This window comes from Antechinus flavipes, chromosome 2 (assembly GCF_016432865.1).
Source record: "Antechinus flavipes isolate AdamAnt ecotype Samford, QLD, Australia chromosome 2, AdamAnt_v2, whole genome shotgun sequence".
NCBI classification, from domain to species: Eukaryota; Metazoa; Chordata; class Mammalia; order Dasyuromorphia; family Dasyuridae; genus Antechinus; species Antechinus flavipes.
In genome coordinates, this window is record NC_067399.1 from 137,164,346 (window position 1) to 137,182,143 (window position 17,798).

Genomic DNA, 17,798 nt, shown 5'->3' on the forward strand with positions numbered 1-17,798 from the left:
TGACTTACCTAGGACCACACAGCTTTCCTTGACTCTAGGCCCAGCACTGTATCCACTATACTATCTTATTAAAAAATTCATAGACCCTAAGTTAAGAACTCTTGCTTTAGAGAAAGGCCTCCAATATTTTGGGAACATCCTCTTTAGAGAATTTATGAGAAGACATGGGCAAGAATTACACAAGATGAAAAACCCATGAATGGGTTGTGACCTACGCTGATGAGACCATGAATCCATCAATGTTTAATTACATAACAACAAATAAATCTAAGTTTTAGCATATTAAGTTATAACATTTCATTAATGGAACTTTTAAAAAGCTTCTTCAAGAGCATCAGTGCGGTCAGTATAGACTTTAAAGGTGCCAAATGTACTTTATTGAGCAAAGGCCAGCTTTGTGATCATTGGCATATGAAAATTTTAAATGACAATTTTTAAGATTTGGCAGTTCTAGATACTTCTTCAGGCTTTTGTGGATTTATAAATTAATATTCCAGTGCACCTGTGATCTAATTAATCTGAGTATTCCCTCCAATAGTGCTGATTACAGAAACATCTGTAAATGTTGTGTATTTAAATCTATGTTCTGTGTTCTCCTGTGTTCGGCTGACTAAGAAATGAGGAGCATTTAACTAAGTCTTTTCACCCTTCATCACAAGTCCAGATGAAAGCAGCAATAGGAATTGTATCTGTTATAGTAGGTGATGCAGTAGATAGAACATTGAGTCTGCAGTCAGGAAGAAAAGTTCAAATCTAGCCTCAGAGATTTACTAATCATATGACCTGGGCAAGTTACTTTACCTCTGCCTTAGTTTCCTCAACCGTAAAATGGGGATAATAACATTTACCTGTAATCTAATACGTTCTATATAAATGTTGATTCCTTCCCTTCTTAACTATCCTCGAGAGTACTAAACTTTTATACCCAGTACATGATATCTAAAGCCCAAATTCTATCCATCCCAGGATCCTACAACCCTCTCAGGATTTGTTTTCTTTACTCTTTTTTTTTTTTTTTTTTAAACCTTTTGCCCTAACTAAACCTTTAGTCTTCTTAGGGGAAATGGGCCAAATCTATATTGGAGGCTTTCCTCACTGATGGGTTTCAGGGGTTAAGAAGATGGTGACTCCAGTGCCACACAAACTATAAATGATTATTCGCTAGGGGTGTGGTGTGAACTTGAGAACCTAGGATATTCCATGAATCCTTCTTTTATATTTTTTTTGGTGGGGGGAAATAGACACATATAACTTACTTTTTGATCAATTCTGTGGCTAGTATCAACAAATAGGGATGGAGGGACGGGTTGCTCGGTGGTTATTTATATAGGGACAGGAATTCAACTTAAGACTTCATAGTTATTGGCAAATACCTGGTGAAGAAACTCGATCCAAATGCAAGTCAGCATTTCCTCTGGAGTTCTTTAAGAGCTGATTAAAGAGCAGGAGGACCCTTATTTTTACAACCTGGGAAACAGATCAGGCGCCAGGACAATTGATGGTAGTACCAAGCTGTGACACAGTTCTGAGCCCCAACCTTGAGCTCCCTACATCAGGTGATAAAAATGGAGAGAACTGGAGAGAACTTTCAGTAAAGCAAAAGGGGTTACATACAAACACATTTGGGAAACATTACATTTCAGATTATTCTTCTTGGGACTAATTCTAAACCAACTCCCCCCAAACCTTTTATTGAACCCCATTCCCCTCCCAGATCCATATGACCATTTCTTACAGGGAGATTTTTTGCCAATCACGAAGCTAATTGGAGGTTTAACACCTTATGTCAGATTGTCCATTCTCGGCCACACCCTCCGGGCGCACAGTGGGCAATCCTTGGGTGGGACAAGACAGGAAAAACTTTGCCATCCTCAGGTCTCGAACCAAAGAAACCCCCAAGGACAGAGGGGCGGGGTCAGTGAACCCCACCGCACCGGCGGTGCTCCTCGAACCAGTACTCTCAAGGTAGCAGAGTGGTGTCAAGGAGGAGAGGTGCCAGGGAAGATTTCTGGGAATATCCCACGGTGACAGATCCCCAAAGCCTAATCTCTAATCCTTCAGTGCCAACCCCTCATCCTCCCCAAACCTGCAGATCCCAAATTTTCGACTCCTTCCCCCTGACACCCAGTCTCTTAGCGCCTCGGCGGCTTCGTGGAGTCCCGGCCCCCTCCACCGGTCCATCCGCTCCCGAGGCTCTTTATGCCAGTGCAGAACTCGAACTTCTCTGCCACGGGGCACTGTGCTGTTGCCTCCCAGCCCCCGCCCCGCGTCCCCCGGGCTTTCGCTGCGCTGCTGCTGCTGCCGCTGCCGCTGTTGGAACTGCTGCTGCTGCTGCTGCTGGAGCTAGGAGGTGGAGCCGAGCGGCGGAGGCAGGGAAAGTTCAGGCAGCAGTGAGAACAGCAGGAGCAGCCACCACCGCCGCCGCCGCTGCCGCCGCCGCCCGAGCCTGGGGAAGCAGCGAAAGGAGATGCGGCCATGTGGTCAGTACCAGCATGTGCTTGTGTCTCGGGGTCAGTGGACATTGGGGGTTGCGGAGGAGTTGCGCAGAGAAAAGGGACCAAAGGGTCTCCCGTCCCTTTGGGGCATTTCCTTGTAGCTTCTCTCTGGTCTCCCCACCCCCTCCACCCGGTGCAGCCCCTTGGCGGATAGTGCCGCGCCTGGCTTCCCTCCAGCCTTGGGCTGAGCCGACTGCCCTCGGAAGCTCCCTTCGGGGCGGGCTCCGTGACCTGGGCTGGGGCTGGGGGCTGCCCCCTTTCCCAGGGGACGTGCATCACTCAGGTGTACGGTCCGGGGGACGCAGAGGAGGGACTGGACAGGGCTTAGGTTGTGGGGGAGGAGGGTGGGAAGCCACTGACAGGGCCGGAGAAGGTTTAGTTTGGTGTACTGATCCATCCGGTGGCCTTTTCCTGTTTAATTGGCGTGCTAAAAACCAAGGGCAGCATAGCTGTTTTGAAAAGTAACCAGTACACTTTGCCTTTCGAGGTAGGTGGGGCGGGTGGGGGCCACAGCGTGCCCACCTACCCCGTACATTCTCCATCGCCTTGCCAGTCCCGAACCCCAGAGCCCACACGTACCAGGGCGCGTTGGAATACGCGTGGGGGGTCACTGCTGCCTAGGGGGGCTGCCCAGAGGAAGCGTTTTTTTGTGCAGTGAGTGAAAAGAAGCATTTCTCTTGGCATTGTCTCGTATGAAAGGGCGGTGGAAACCTGTTCCGAAGTTGTTTATTGCCAAAAGTGCCTTCCTGCACCTGCACTCCCCGCATCGATTTTGAACTTACTTTTATTGACATGTACAAAAGGAAGAATGATATACAAGTTCTTAACTGTACAGTATATGCCAAAACATGAAGACCTTTTAGATATTCTGAAATGATAGTATAACTGGTTTCCAAACTCTGCTCTTCCCCCAGGTTCAAAAGCTCTGTAAAATCAATGTTCTACGTCTGACGCCTGCTAATCTAGATGTAAGGAGAGTTCTGAGAAGGAACTCACTTGCATAGGTTATATGATGTGAATTCAAAGTTCATTCTGCTAAGTTTCTTGCTTTGTCTTTTAAAGTTTAGTGCTTGTGTGTTGTAGTGATTAACAAAGTGCAGTACTTGTAACGGCATGTATTAATATCCTTTGTATGAGGATTTCTCCTTGCTAATTGGAGATTGTGCAGACTATCATCCTTGAAGATGAAAAAAGAAGGGAACAAGTTTAAGACTGAGCATAAGAAATAACTGTGTAGGATTTCTACCATTTGATATGTGTGCTGCTGCCACAGCATAAATTCCTGGAAAGCAAGGGCTGTGTGTCATATGTGCTACTGACTGAACTTAATGTTTTTTGTTTTTTTTTTAAACTCGTTGCATTGAGATGCTGCTTTATACTTGACAAATAATAGATTGGAAAAATGCTTTAATAATCTCATTTATTTATTTATATTAGTTTCAGTATAGAAATTTGTAAGCAGTTTATATTCAAAGCAGAATGAGACCATTATGGCCTAAGAATTCAGCTTTTGCTTTAGAATTCTTTAAACTCCAGCATCCATTTTTTAAAAAGAGCTCCTTAATTTTTTTTTTTTTTTGTACTTAACCCTTAGTCTTCTTAGAATAGCTTTTAACTATGTCAGTTGGATGATGTTGGTTATTTGGTTAAGCAATTTCAGTCTGTGTCATATGATGATGGCCTTGAAAATTCTTTCCAATTACACATATTGAGATTCTTTGAAACATTCTATTTCCTGATTTTTCCTTACTTTGTTTCTCATAGTTTTAATATTTGTTGAAAATCAACATAATATATGACAATGGCCAGCTAACATTTTTCCTGATATTCCATATATAAAAAGCTCCTTAGAATTACAAATGAGAGTCCCAACATATATTAAGAGATTAGCTAAGACTCTATGATAAAATTACATATTGATTCTATCTTATACTGAAACAACCCTATAAAATATATGAAATAAAAGTTGAAACAGTAACTTCACCACTAGGGGACCTCTCTGTATAATCTTACTGTTCTCAGCAGTCACAAAAAAGCTAACCTTTCAGGTAGCAAAGGAATTCAGTTTACTGCATTAACCTGATAGAGATAATTATATTTTTCATACCTAAATTTCAAATAAGGACATGCTTGTTTAAAAACACTGTTAAAGACAAAAATAAGCTAAATAGTCTTTACTTCTTAATTCTTGGTTCTTTTGAAATAACTAGAAGTATGGGAACAAACTTCTGAAAATGTATATTTATTTCAATAAAATCTATTTATAATCATAATTTTGGTTCAAATATGACAAACTTATTTTGGTTTCTCTCTGTTGTTTTCTCTTTACCCTTTGCCCCCAACCTCAATTTCAGAATTGTGAAAGATATTGCATTTCATGGAGCAATATTTGTGATGCTAGCAAATAGGAGACATATATGACAGCTGATACTTTTAAGGCACTTAAGCTGCCAGAAATTCTCATCCTTTTCTCATTTTTAAGTGGTGCTAGGCAAATCATGTTGTTGTAACATGAAGTCCTGCCTTAAAAAAAAAAAAAAAAAAAAAGATTTCCTAAAAGCATTCCTCTTGTTTGGGAGTTCTTGTTTATCACTGAAGTCTAATTTGAATACAATTTGAGTCAAGTTTTAGTACATTAATTAGAGTAATAAAATGCATGTCTAGTTGTGTTTTTATTTGTAGCACATAATTTGCTCCATGATAGACAGTTAACCCTGACGATGTATGTAAGGATACAGGTTTCAAAATATTACTGCATTGTGAACAAATATAGAAAATAATATTCTTTCAAAGTATTTAGCTAAATTTCATTAATATGCTAAACTACATATTAATCTGCAATGCACATTAAAGAACATTTGGAAAAGTTAAGGATCACTGAGGATCCTCAATCTTAAAACTGTCAATAACTTTAACTCTAGCTGCCTTGTCTTCATATGGTAGAAGTACAGTTCTGTGATTTCAGAAAATTACAGGCCATGTAAACTCAGTGCCTTGACAGAGGACTCTTAAGCAGTGTGGAATATTGGAGTTAAGAGCTAGAGGCCTCAGGCTTCACATTTTAGTACTGATGGGAGAAGTCATTCTTATCTTTTTTGAGCCTCAGTTTCCACATTTGTAAAAGGAAGGGGATGGGCTACATGATTCCCTCGGGCCCCTTCCAATTTGAATTCTGATTCTCTGATCCTAATGTAATCTGTTTCCCTATTCAGAATAGTGTAAGAATATTTGTGAGATAGGTTAGGGAAAATAATTTTGTAATAATGAAGGAAGTGATCATTTCTGTTGTTATTTGCTTCATATTCTCAGATAAACAAGTTTTTTTGACCCTGAAAATATTGTGACTTCATCTGTATCAAAAACATAGATGTCTTCCTTCCATAATAATGTTTCTCAAACATTCCGTGAAGGGAAATACTGCCCTCTCCTTCCTCTAAGACCTACACAAAGGCAGAATCAAGATCTGAGTCATATGCACAAGGCTTTTTGCAAAATTAGAGAATATGGTCCTAGGGAGATCGCTTTAGTTCACTAAATTATAGCTGATTGAGAAAGGGAACACTGAGGAGGCATATGTTAGACTGAACTAGAAAAAGGTTACAAGGATTGATCAAGTTAATGACTACATCACACAAACACACAAAACCCAAATCTTAAACCATTACTATGTGTAGATCATTTTTTGTTACATTGTATATAGGCACGTATATAAACATAGGTCATGCATGAATAAGGTACATTGTATATGTGTGTGTGTGTGTATGTATATATATTACATTCCATGTAGCGATATTTGTGATATTAACAAACAAGAAACATATTCCAGCTGATAATTTTAAGGCCCTTAAACTGCTTAGAAATTCCTGATATCTTCTCACTTTTAGGTGGTACTAAGCAATATGTGCTAAAACCATGCTGTTATAATATGAAGTATTAACTTTTAAAATTGTGATTTTCTAACCTAAATTATTTTAATATTATATATATATAATGTATATTATATATATAAATATATACATTAGTGTGTGTGTGTGTGTGTGTGTGTGTGTGTGTGTGTGTGTGTGTATGTGTGTGAGTGTATGTGTATCAGACCTGGAGCCAGGAAGACTCATCTTATCAGTTAAAATCTGGCCTCATATACTTCCTAGTTACGTGATTCTGGGTAAGCCACGTAGCCCTGTTTACCTCAGTTCTTCTATAAAATGACCTGGAAAAGGAAAATGCTCTAGTATCTTTGCCAAGAAACCTCAGTGGGGTCATGAAGACTTGGACAGGACTGAAAAATGACTCAACTGTACATACATACATATACACACGTTGTAGTACCTAGGCCTAGTAATAAAAACATAAATTCCTATTAATAGAAGGACAATTCACATGCTGTGTTGGTAGGAATTGATTAGTTGGTAGGAAATGGCCATACCTAGCCCCAAAGCACTTCTCAAATATACATCTATCTAATTTTGTCAGCTGTGAATTGGTTACAAACTTATCAAAGTATGATATGTGTGTGTAATATATGTATATCTGTCTATTCAACATCAATCAATCTGTTTGTGTCTGTATCCATCTATGGATATGTGGATCTTTCTAATGGGCTAGGTTATTCTAGCAAGCTATATGATGTTCAGGGGATTTTAAAGGCAATATGGGTTGGTGCATGAAGCACCAGATTTGGAATCAAGAAGATCTAGTTTTGAATTTTGAATGATTCTTGATAGTTCCTAGCAATGTGATCCTACTAAGTCTCAGTTTGCACATGGATAAAATGAAGGGACTGGACTTAATGATCTCTATGATCTCTTTCAACTCTAGGTCTGTGATCTTATGATGTTAAGTAAACTTAATGCCATGATAATGTGTGAGATAAAAATACATTTTAAAGGCTGTTTGCAGTAATTTCTGTGTGTTTTTGCCTCCTTGTTAATACTGAGTTGGAATTCTTAAAAATAATTTGAATTCTAAGGATTGAAAAAGATAGAATTTTCTTTATATTGCTGTATTTATATCCATTTCTGAGCTTGATGGAGCAAGATGACAAATTAATTTTTTCATGGTGGCTTCTGGAGCACATTTTTATTTATAGGTTTGAAGATGTAGCTTTTTTCCAGGCCATCAGAACACAATGAAGTACAAGTTATGTCTGTGCACCATTTGACTTCTTATCAAGGCATTTTGCAGCAACACATTATAAACTGAATGTGTAAATCAAAAATCCTCTGTAAGTTGCAGAATATTAGGATGTGGTGAGAGTCACAATCAGCCATTCTTTCATTCTTTCATCAGAAATTTACTGAAAGGCTGTGTACATAATGCTGCTTATAAGCTCCATAAGGAATGTCCATGTGTGTGATGTTTGCCCTCAGAGATTTTATAATCTCATTAGGGGAAGGAGCATAAAACAAATATACAGATAATCATACTAGAAAGAGTAGTGGGAAAGATTTGTGAATGGAGAAATAATTGATAAGGGAGAGGGTAGAATCAGGGAAAGCTTCTTAGAAGGAGTAACTCTTAAGCTGAGACCTTGAGAAAAGAGAAAAGATTTCAGTTGGTGGAGTTGTGTGCCAGATGGCTTTGGACCTGGGGATGTTATATGTGTGCATAAATATATATTAATATATAAATATAATTATATTATTAACATAATATATAAATGTAATTAAGTGTCTGATAATATGTCAGATGGGTTAAGTATGTTGTGAAGTACATAAAATGCTGGGAACCAGAAAGACTCATATTCTTGAGTTCAAATCTGACCTCTGATTCTAGTTTTGTGACTCTAGGCAAGCCATTTAACCTTGTTTGCCTCAGTTTCCTCATCTTTAAAGTGAACTAGAAAAGGAAATGGCAAACCACTTCAGTATCTTTGCCAAGAAAACTCTGAAAGGTGTCAGGAAGCTAGTTAGACATGACTGAATAACAAATGTCAAAAGAGTTGTCCAATGTACAAGGACAATGAAAAAATTCCTTCCCTTTTAGCCCCTTAATTTGTGATTTACCTCACTCTTTTGCTTCTTGGTTTCCTGACCAGGAGTTTTCTTTTCTTCTTTAAAGAGGGAAAACATTAAGAATCCATGTTGAATAAAATAAACTATTGGTTTCAGAACCTATTTCCCCCCTTATTCTATCCTTCTGTGCTTTAAAAAGTAGAGCTATAGGATGGCTAACCTATTATTTTGTAGGAATTTATATTTTATTTATTATGCATTTAACTGTATATCATTGGAAGAAGGGAATTCTAGTCCACTAGCACCTTGCTATAAAGTTCTATTTGGAGCACAGGTCATGGGGCTTTGTTACAGCTAAAACAGCATACAATGACACATTTTTGGTACTTTGATCTTAGGAAAGGGTTCATATGGAAGGTGTTATTAAGTTATTAAACTTCAAGAGAAAGAACTCATTATGAAATATGCCTGACAATCAGGAAGCAGATGAGGTGATTTAGTTATGTTTTCTATTATGGCCTATATATTGAAGCATTGGGATTGAGTGGCTGGAGAGTGTTGTCCTTGATGTGAGTAATAACTGGGATCAAATCTGACACTAATACCAGCTGTGTGGCCCTGGGCAAGTCAAGTCACTTAATCTCTATGTATATCAAGCTTCTTCTTAGGACTTATTTACCAATTCAAAAAAACAGGTTGCTGGTTGCAGTTTGGAGTTCCCATGCCTGGAGTTTTCCATGCTGACTAAATTACAAGTCCTCCAGGAACCATTCTCCTTTATAGCCTAAGGAAACCAGCCATTCCAGACATTGGCAGATGGTGCCTGAGCAAATGCAAAGAAAACTTTAATTTGGGGTTTGAAAAAATCCCATGATGTTAACAGTGACAAAATTATGTTCATAAATGGTAATTTACTGTACTTAAAATTTTTTATTGACTATAGGTTAAAAACAATGAAATTAATTTTGAAAAACCCATTAAGATAAAAAAAACAGACTTTTGGAAGGAGAGTGTAACTTGAAGTATTATCTAAGTAGATCTTTGAGCATCTTGGGAAAATTAATAGAATTATATATTTTGAAAGGCTTACCTGATAAAAGAGAAGAATGAGTGTCGTCACATTGTGGATTTGGTCTGGTCCTTTTTGACTTTACTGCTTCTATGCTATGGTAGGGGTAACTTCATCATATATACAATTCTAAGTCTTCCTCTTCCATCTCTTGGGCACTCACCTTATACTTGGCATCATTCTCCCAAATTTTATCATTTACCTTTAAATCTTATGATCCGAGGCTGATGTTGGCCAGAGGTATAATTTTAGATAATTAATTCCTCAGTTACCTTTGATAAGCAATGGGCTGAATCTGATAAGATGAAACTTAAAAGCAAGCAAGGTAAAATCTTACACAGGGGCTCAAAAAAAGGTCAATTCCACAGGTTCCAGCGGAGGGAGGCATGATTAGCAATGTGCCTAAAAAGATCTTAGTGACCTAGGGACTCAATGGGAGTCAGCAGTGTGACCAATGAGATCTTGGGCTGCATTAAGAGCTCTCTATTTTCTGGTTATTCCGGAAGTGGTAGTTGTTCTGTTTTCTGGATATCTGGAGTACTGTGTTTAGTTCTAGATGCCATAGTCTAAGAAGGATATTGCTGAATTAGAAAATGTCCAAGGGAAGAGGCAAAGGGGATGCTGAAGACCTATGGCAGAGTCAATTTAAAGATCCAAGAATTGTTTAACTGGGAGAAGAGAAGACTCTGAGTTATGATTGGTGTGTTCTTGAATCTTAAAAGACATTTGTTCTTTTTTAATCTCAAAAGGAAGAACTAGGAGCAATGGAGTGTAAATTGTAAAGAAAGAATTAAATTTTGGTTTGATATCAAGAACAATTTCCTAGCAATTAGAGGTATCCAAAGGTGGAATGGGCTGCCTTGGAAGATAGTGCTTTCTCTCTCATTGGAGAAAGGAAAGATTAGATGATATAGTCCTTCTTGGATATGTTATAGTAAGAATTCTTTTTTGGGTATATTGAACGGTATACTTCTGAGGTCCTTTTCAGCTCTAAAATACTGTATTTTATAACTATAACATTAAAAGAATGAGTTTTTTCTGAAGCTCTTTTAAAATTTTTTATTTAAAATGTTAACAAAAATCAATTCTTTCTCCCTTCATCAACATTGAAAAAAGAAAAAATCTCTGGTAACATGCATAGTCAAGCAATAGAATGGAATAAGTATTTATTATGTGCCATTATGTGCAAAGGCATTGTGCTAAGCACTTTGCAAATATTATCTCAGTTGATCTTCACAACAACCTTATAAGATAGGAAATGCTATTATTTCTATTTTACAGTTGAAGATACTAAAGCAGAGAGTGATTAAATGACTGTCCAGGGTGGCACAGCTAAGAAATATTTTAGGCTGAATTTGAATTCAGGTCTACTTGAATCTAGGCCCTGAACACTATCTCCTGTGCTACGTAGTAGCTTAAGCAAAACAAATTCTTGCATTGATCACCAACAAAACATATAAATCTTATTCTGTACCCTGAGTCTATCACTGCTTTGTCAGGAGATGAGGAGCACATGAAGTGTTTTTAAAATGAGTTTAATCAGTCTAGCTCTCCAGATCAGTTTTGCTGACTCCTAATGTTTCATTATAGAACAGCATCATTTTGGGCATAGCTGGCTACATACATCATGTACACTTGTACATATACACCAAAAGAAGAGACATTCGGTAAAGGGTAGTCTTGTACACACCTGTGCTGAACACAACACGTAAGCTTTTTGCCCTGACTTGTCCTGGAGGAGGATCTTTCCTTCTCTCTCCCTCCCTCCATGTCTTCTCTCTGTCTCTGTCTCTGTCCCTGTCTCTGTCTCTGTCTCTCTCTCTCCTCCTTCCCTTTCTCCTTTCTCTCCCTCCCCTCTCTTGGTCTTTGTCTCTCTCTCTCTGTCTCTATCTCTCAAAGTTTTTCTATTTCTTCTTCAGATGGTTACATAGACAAGTTGCTACAGAAGAAGACATGTTTAATAATGTGAACACAAAATACATGATAAAGAAATTCTGGAATCTTAATCACAATTCCAGGATCTTAATTATACTTGCTGGATTCATTCATCCCATGGCCATGGGCAAGTTCCCAGTATGTTAAGGAGGGCTTTAATAATTGAGATTTAGGGGGCATTCAGATGTGAAGAGATGAGACTTGCAGGGTCTATTAAATGATTCATCAGTCCAAATGATGTTGAGAAGCCAAGATCTGACACAGAACTGGTTAGTTTGTTGGCTCTGGTTAGCTGGTTCCAGTCTTTGGGTTCTGTGCCTCCCTGAAAACTTTTCTTTGTATGTCAAACTGAAGCAAATAATTTCTTAAGCAAAGCCTAGAGGTCGCATATTCACAGGAAATTTATCCAGATATGTGAAACTGATTTTCTGCCTCCCTTACCAGAACTCCCTTATTTGATGTGGCAGTTTTTTATTAGCAGTGGTCTTAGGTAATGGAGAAGCTGTCCATTCCTGGTGCATCCTTTGACAGAGCATTTTGTTTCATGCCATGTGCCATCATGAGAAGAGGAGGAGGAACAGTTGTAGGCTATGTTTGCATTTGAATCTGAACTCCCAGAATAAATTTTTCACATTTACCATCAGCCTCATTAACTAGTAGAGTAACTACCTGATAAAATTATCTACAAATCATTTGCTGCCTTATTATCAGGGCTGGGCTTTCTTCCCCACCACCTGAGAGGAGGAATTTTCTTGGTGGCCTGTGGAGTGACCACAGAAAAGCCTCTCATCCCTGAAAAGACTGGTGGATGGTCTGGCAGGATGAGAAGAAGCTGCTGCTGAGGCCATGAATGAGTTCCTGAAACAAACAATGGCATCCCTTTCTAGGTAAAGTGCTATGTGGGGTGGATGTTGTTGGACTCCAAGAATGAGCAGTTCTTTCCCATTATTCTTGATCTGATAGGAGACTACTTAAGCAGATCCTTTCCTAATATTCCTGACTGCTAGGATCTCTTCTGTGCTCCTCATTACCTTATATCTGCTTTGTATCTATTTATATATGTACATTTGTTTCCCCCTACATGATACAAGCCATTTGAAGGTAGGATTGTTTGCTTCCTTGCTTAATGAAAATATAACATTTTTTAGCTGTCATCCCTTTTCCAGCCTTTGTTTCCCAACTTTTTCTTTTATTTAAATTATGGAGAACCACTCCTAAATGCAGAAGTATTGAATAGTTTCAGATAGACTTATCCAAGAACAATCTACTTAGCATCTATCTAGTAGTACCCAGGAGCTTTTGAAATGGCAAATAATACATTGAGATGATTACAGACATCTGGATCCCTGTGGGCCCATAGTCCCTTAATTTAAGGACTCTTCTTGTTCCTTAGTTGGTACTAAGGGTAATGAAGGGTATATTAGCTAGGAGGGATGAATGAGCAGAGAAACAGTAGAATTTCAGAGCCAAAAGACACTTCAAGATTTATTTTTTACAATTGACCCAGAGAAGATGTGAGTTGCCTAGGATTACATAGTTTAGAGCACAGCTGGGATTAGGGATTTCAGGTTTCTTCATTGGCAGGGCACTAGATTAGGAGTCAAAGGGTGTGGACTGAGCCTTAGATCTTGACAATTATCTATGATGCTATGATTTCCTCGGGCAAAGTAAGCTATCTAAGGAAGCTTGAGAAGAGGGAGGTTTTAAATACTATCAAGACAGAATGCTACAGATTGATTGTCTGCTGATGATTTCTAGTGTCTGTCACTTTTAAATCATATTAGAAATAGCTAAGTGATAGCAATAGATTTTGAGATGGAGTACACATTCTATGATTACTTCAAAAGTGTACAATTATTACTTCCATTTTACCATTGGGAAAACCAATGTTGGGAGAATTTGAAGGCCATGTGCATAAAAAGCTAGCAAGTGGTAGAAATTTGACTCATATTCCTAGCTTCTCTTTCTTAGTCTAGTGTTCTGTCCACTATAGCAGCTGGGGTTCCAAAAAACTTTTTTTGTGAGAAGAAAGATTTCTCTTATGTGAGAGAGAAGCTGTGGAAATAGAATCTATAAGACTTGACAATTTATTTATTATTAGGAATGAAGGAGAAGTGAGTAATTGAGGATGACCTGAGGTTTTGAACTAGCATGAGTTTGAATAGGCAGAGATGACTAGAAGAATGGTCATTTCCTTGAAAGAAATGGGAAAGTTTGGGAGAAGGATGCTTTTTTTGGGGGAAGGTAATGAATTTTATTTTGGATAGGTTATATTTACACAATAGGGACAACCAATTGGAAATGTCCAGAAGCAGTTGGTGTTGTTGAGCTCTGGAAAGAGACTAAGGCATGGATCTAGGAATCACCTATAAAGTGATGATAATTGAAGCGATGATATTATCAAGAGAAAAAATGTAGAGAGAAAAGTGCCTACGACCCTTGGCACTGGGGATATGCCCAGAATTTATGGTCATGATATGGGTGATGATCCAGTCAAGGAGAGTGAGAGGGACAGATCAGACAAGAAGAGAACAAAAAGAGTACAGTGTCAGCAAAAACCCAGAAAAAAAAATTATCTAGGAGGCAACAATAGGAAATGCTTCAGAGACATAAAGAATGATGAAGGTGGAGTAAAGGTTATTAGATTTGTCTGTTAAGAGACTATTGGTAACTTTGGAGAGGAAAATTTCAGTAAAATGATGGAATTAGAAGCCAGTTTGAAAGAGCTGAGAATGAATTAAGAGGATGAGAAGTGGAGTGAGCAAATGTAGATAGCTTATTTTTTGGAATTAGGCAAGGTAAGGAATGATAAATTGAGAACTTGGTGTTTTTTAAGGATGAGGGATTCTTGGAAGCATTTGTAAGCAATATAGGGAATGAATTAATAGGGAGACAGTGATAGTTTGGAGCTGGTGTCTGGGAATTGGGATGAAGGCCTGGTTTTGACTTTAACTACATGAGAGCCCAGAGTGGTTTTGAGTTTGGAAAGCCAAGGATTTACTGGGGAGGAGATTGGAATGATGATGGGTTGTAATAAGTGGTTGGGAAATGGGATGAATTTTTACATTATAAATGTACAGTAATGGCCATGGGCAGAGAACACAAACTATCCTGGGGGATCAGCAAAAGACTTTGTAGGGCTGATATCTAAGCTGTCCTTTGAAGGAAGCTAGGACTTCTACAAGGCAAAAGTGAGGTGGCAGAACAGCTTATACAATAATATAGAAATAGGAAATGAAATATCTTGTACATGGACAGAAAGTAGATTTGGATTACAACATAGGATGTGTGAAAGAAAATAATATGCAATCATTGTAGAAAAGTAGTCTGGAACCAGTTTGTGAAAGACTTGAAATGCTGGATAATGAAGTTGATATTTTTTAGTACTGGATCGTTGAGCAGGGGAGTGATGTAGTCAGATCCGTGGTATAGAAATATATGGAGGATGCATTGAAGAAGAGAGAATCTGGAGACAAGAAGACAACTTTCTGTTGGTAATGTTGCTGTTAAACAGAAAAAAACTCCAAATAAAAATACTCTAGTAAACTTCTATGTAATTTATATTTCGCAATGTTTATTTTAGAAATATATTCCAATCCAATTTTTAGTCTTTTCTCCCCCATGACTCCCACACAAATCCTTTGGCAGCTGAAAAGATTTTATAGAACAAGCAAAGCTTTCAACAGGTAAAATGTTCTTTTGATAATTAAAAAATGATAATTTTTTTTGCCCCCTTCCTGAAACAATGAGGATGGAGATGTCAAACATGCTTTTTCAGTGGATTCTAGGCTAGGGATGAAGTATATTCAGGAAGAATGTAAGACTCTAGAGATGAATTGTATGTCACAATAGTGTGCTTTAAAAGAAAAGGAAGGGAAAGGAGAGCTACTTCCATTCAACCACTTAGTCACATATCACAAAAGACAATTAATGAAGATGCCTGGTAAACCAAGAAGATAATATCCATATAGAGAGATAGTAAATAATAATTCTTATGGACTCTACACAAATGTTTAGAGCATAAGTAATAAGTAGACTGAAAAAGATTTTAATGCAAAGGAGGCAACTGTAATTTTATAATTTTATCTGAGATGTGGTAGGATGTTATCCATATCTGAAATATAAAAATGGATATTTTTTAGAAGGAACAGATTGGGTAAGAGGGGTAATGGAGCAGTCCTTGTATATCAAGAAGATAGACTCTGATGAAAATCTTTGAACTAGAAGGAGGAGGAACCAGTTATGGAGAATATTTTGAGTAAGGCTCATTGGAGGGAGAAACAAGATAAATATGGTTGTAAAGATTAGCGATCATCTGGTTAGAAGGAGACACACAATAACTTTATTTAAAAATCAACTGTAATTGATTTTGTTATAAAGAAGATGTATTGGCCATGACCTTATACATATACATACATACATATATATATATACACACACACATATATATATCCTAAACTTTGGGAGTTTGGATTTCAAATATCTCACAGAAAAGATAGGTAGGATCCTATGGTGTAAGGTTCTATAAGGAAAGTTGACTCAAGGATGAAATGCTCTCAAGAGTGAATAGTTCTGTTCTGATGATCTGATGAAAAGAAGTAACTCTCTAAGACTATGATGTGATTGCACAGGAAATTAATTTACTAATTCAGATTTTTAGAAGATATGTTTGGAGGATAAAAACAATAGCCGGTAACTGAGGATGAATACCAAAGAGTGATGGAATTCTGTCAGAACAGTGGCAGAGCTACTAAATCCCAGAATGAGCTAAGACTTTTTAATAAGTCTAAGGAAAACAGAAAAAAGGCTTTTTATAAATATGTCTGAGGGAAAGAAGTAAAGATCTGTTTAGGTATATGAGATGATGATGATGATGGAGAAAATGAACAAGTTCTTAACTTATGTTTTGCTTCTTTATTTAAAAGAATGGTTAAATCAAGAAGTATAGAACAAAAATTGTCAATTATAGAACAAAAATGGTCAATAGAATTGATATTCAAGTTAAGTGAGAAAATGACAAAAGAACATTTAATATCTTTCAGTGAATTCAAGTTACCATATTAGACTTACCATGAAATAAATCTTAAAATGTTGGAAATTGATGGAGGGAACTGGAAAACTGTTGTAAGACTAGAGAAAGGCAAACCAGTAAGACTATCCTAATTTTTAGATAGGGAAAGATGTTGGATGGAGGTGAAAATGTGGTACGGTACAGACTTCATTTGGGAGTCCACTAATTTAAAAGCAGTTAGGTGGTGCTATAGCACATAGCACAGTAGACTTAGAATTAAGAAGACTCATCTTTTTGAGTTCAAATTTAGCCTCAGACACTCACCATCTGTGTGGCTCTGGGCAAGTCACTTAACCCTGTCTGCTTCATTTCCTCATCTGAAGACCTGGAGAAGGAAATGATAAATTGCTCCCATACATTTGCCAAGAAAACCCCAAATGGGGTTACAAAATATCAGATACAATTGAAATGACAGAACAAAACAATTTAGATTTAAATTCCAATTCTATGTTACCAATTATGTGACTTTGTACAAATCACTTTCTATTTCAAGCCTCAGTATCCTTATTTTTAAAATAAGGGAAGTTGGATTTAAATATCTATTATCTCTTCTACCTAAAAAATTATATAATTTTTCTAGTTTGATGACCATGACTTCAATTCCTAACAAAATTATAGGAGTTATAATTAAAAAGATGGTTTGTTATCAGTAAGGGTCAATTAGTAAACATTAATTAAGCATCTACTGTGTGCCAGACAGTTTTAAGCACTAGGGATACAAAGAGACAATCCGTGTTTTTAAGAAACTCAAAGGCTAATGGGATAAACAATTTGCAGACTACTGTGTACAAACAAGATGGATAAAGGATAAATTGAAGATCAGCAAAAAAGAGAAGTAGTGATCACAGTAAATAATTATGAGTTCATCAAGAAATTGTCATGCCAGGCTAACCACATTTCTTTTTTTCTGACAGAATGACTAAATTGTTAGATTGGGTAAGGCTGCTGTTTGTTTTATACAGCTTCTACCAAGCAATTTGCCAGAATATCTCAAGATAACCTTGTGCATTCTGAGATACCACTACACACCTGTCAGAATGGCTAGAATGACAGGGAAAGATAATGCGGAATGTTGGAAGGGATGTGGGAAAACAGGGACACTAATACATTGTTGGTGGAACTGTGAATACATCCAGCCATTCTGGAGAGCAGTTTGGAACTATGCTCAAAAAGTTATCAAACTGTGCATTCCCTTTGATCCAGCAGTGCTACTTCTGGGCTTATATCCCAAAGAGATCATAAAGAAGGGAAAGGAACCTGTATGTGCAAGAATGTTT

At 37.5% G+C, this 17,798-nt stretch overlaps 1 long non-coding RNA gene across 1 annotated transcript in view; it reads left to right on the forward strand.

Annotated features, from left to right (window-relative positions):
• The first annotated feature begins 2,349 nt into the window (after nt 1–2,349).
• LOC127548292 (uncharacterized) overlaps nt 2,350–17,798 on the forward strand; it is a 287,693-nt gene continuing 272,244 nt past the window's right edge. Inside the window, exon 1 of the long non-coding RNA XR_007950346.1 lies at nt 2,350–2,480. This is a non-coding gene — a long non-coding RNA (uncharacterized LOC127548292). The remainder of the gene's footprint in view (nt 2,481–17,798) is intronic.